Below are 2,362 nucleotides of genomic sequence, written 5' to 3'. Positions count from 1 at the left end.
GAGCGATTAGGAGCCAGTGGTCCAGGATATTGAGAGGGATGTCCAACTGCCGGTTTAGGCCTGGATCGGGCCTAAACCGGCAGTTGGACATCCCCTGAGGGGTCCTGGATTGGAGAGGGTGCAGGCTGGGCTTAGGGGACACCCTCCCCCGCCCCCACACACACATGAATTTTGTGCACCCGGCCTCTAGTAAATAATATTCATGTATTTAAACTCCAGTTTTCTCATCTCTAAGATTGCTGGTTTGCACAATCTGTGTCCCTTTATATTTTTAATAACATGTAATACATGGGCTGACTTCTGAGACTGCTTCTTTAAAAACAATAGAGGGCAAATGATTGCCATTCACCCATGTTTTAGTAAATGATTTGGAGAAAGTTATTAACTTGCCTCCAAGCCTAACATTATCTATCTGGGAATCAAAGAAAAAATATTTTGTTTTGTTTTTACATCATCTATTCATTTCAATTCTAGTACTATGCTAACAATGTTCTTCTTCATCTTTCTTTTTTATTTCTCATAAAGTTGGAGCCAATTCTCAACTATTATAACCACAAAAGGATCTGTTTCTCTTTTGTGCCAGCTTCTTGTTGAGGCAGGTTAATGAAGGTTGGTGGTTTTTCCTCTCATTAGGAATTCATTTTGGCATTGACAACGCTTCACTGATCATTATGATTCTGTGTGCTGCTGTTGATTCCGCTTAGATGTAGACTTCCCCGCCAGGCTGCTTTCCCTCCTTTTAGTACTAGTTAAGCATTCACCCACAGGCCTCCCCAGAAAGTCTATCTCTTGCTGGAATGCAGGACATGCTCTCTCCCTGTTCCTGTTGACGTTTTTTCACAGTCAAGATTACTCATCACAGCTGAAGACTGAATAACAATAGATGGGACTGGTTTCCACATTTTTCCATAGAAGTTAACCCCAACTGCTTTGCAGCTAACATTTATGAAGGAAGACATAGATGAAGAGACTGGGCGCTACACAGCACACGGAACCCGGCAAGGCCCTTTTCTAGCATAGCATGTTTGTTAACACACAATTTATTCAAAGAATTTAGAAATGAAATTTGGTGGAAATAGCATTTTAAAAAAAACAGCTTTTGGAAGATCTTTAGTATTCTAATGATGATTAGCCGGCACAATTAAAGTCATGTCAATATTTGTGACATTCCCCCCACCACATGGTTAAAACTCTTGTTTTTAAAAGTTGTATTGCCTTTTGCTATCAACAATAGGCTGTCTTTTGTAGTTCTACTTTACAGATAACCAACTAGGTAATCAACTCAAAGAGTTCCATCCTCTATTTTCCCTTTTCTCCTCTTTTTGTGCCCTCCCCATAGTCCTTTTTCTAGACTGTCAGCTCTTTTAATGTAACATGTGCCCTGTCGGGTGTATTTCCAACTATTTTTTATTTCAAGTCATAATTTGACTTTTGATTGCATGTGGAAACTTAAGATTAAAAAAATCCTTTCCATTCTTGGATAGTAAATTTCCTAAAGTAAAAATGACTGATCATTGTTTAATTCATCTTGTGCTACTATATAATAAGGTCAAGAGAGAAGCCCCAAATTCAGGAACAGATAACATATTTTAATTACTAACAATTTCAAATATTTTATACCTATGGCATAGCCTGTTGGCATAAATTCCCTTTAGAAAAGATTTGTAGTAAATTTATAGAAAAGGTTAATATTTCATTTCTTATTTCACATTATTTGGAAGCCATTCCAGAAGCGATTGGGAAACATTCAATTATTCTGCATGCGTTTATCCAAGTTTCCATCCACAGCAACTACTAGTAGATGTAGACCAGTGACACTAAAGCACACCACACAGGCACCGCACAGATTCCTGCCTTGTGTTTAGATGTGAACGGCACCTAAAGGTTCCGAGCCATTTTTTTTTATCCCTTCCTCTGTGAAACAAGGAGATGGTAGTGTCTTAGACCACGATGGAACATGGACGATGAGAAGAAATGGCTTAGAAAGGGCAATGGCTTAGAAAGGCAGAATTCTTTCTAAAGCTCTGGCGCCCTTACTGGGCATCTATCTTGCAGGCATGTGGGAAGTCTCCACTCCCCACCCCTGCTGGGATGATGCACCGAGCAAACATTCGCTCTCTTCGGGACGCCTCTCCGTGGTTCCCAGCTGGGAAGATGTTGCCCCGGGTTTAAAATATCTGCCCCAGCAGCCCAGCGTGGGTGCAGCGCTTCCTCACTGCTCTGCGCTCCCTGCGGGCGCTCCCCGCCCTCCGCATCGGGAACTTTGGGGATGTGCCTAGACCCGGCGCAGCGCAGGTCCTGACCAACCCTGAGCAGAACAAACCCTTGGCGGGTGGCCAGGAGCCTCCCTCCCAGCCACCGC

General features: G+C 42.4%; 1 protein-coding gene across 1 annotated transcript in view; it reads left to right on the top strand.

Moving 5' to 3' along the window:
- Window positions 1–2,151: 2,151 nt before the first annotated feature.
- Window positions 2,152–2,362, top strand: part of CAV1 (caveolin 1, caveolae protein, 22kDa) — a 36,220-nt gene continuing 36,009 nt past the window's right edge. Inside the window, exon 1 of the mRNA XM_014548936.1 lies at window positions 2,152–2,295. The gene's annotated coding sequence lies outside the window, so the exon portion shown is untranslated. The remainder of the gene's footprint in view (window positions 2,296–2,362) is intronic.

This window comes from Myotis brandtii, unplaced genomic scaffold, assembly GCF_000412655.1.
Source record: "Myotis brandtii unplaced genomic scaffold, ASM41265v1 scaffold529, whole genome shotgun sequence".
Taxonomy (NCBI): Eukaryota; Metazoa; Chordata; class Mammalia; order Chiroptera; family Vespertilionidae; genus Myotis; species Myotis brandtii.
The sequence above is the reverse complement of the archived record's forward strand: the minus strand, read 5'-3'. Positions and strand labels throughout refer to the sequence as shown.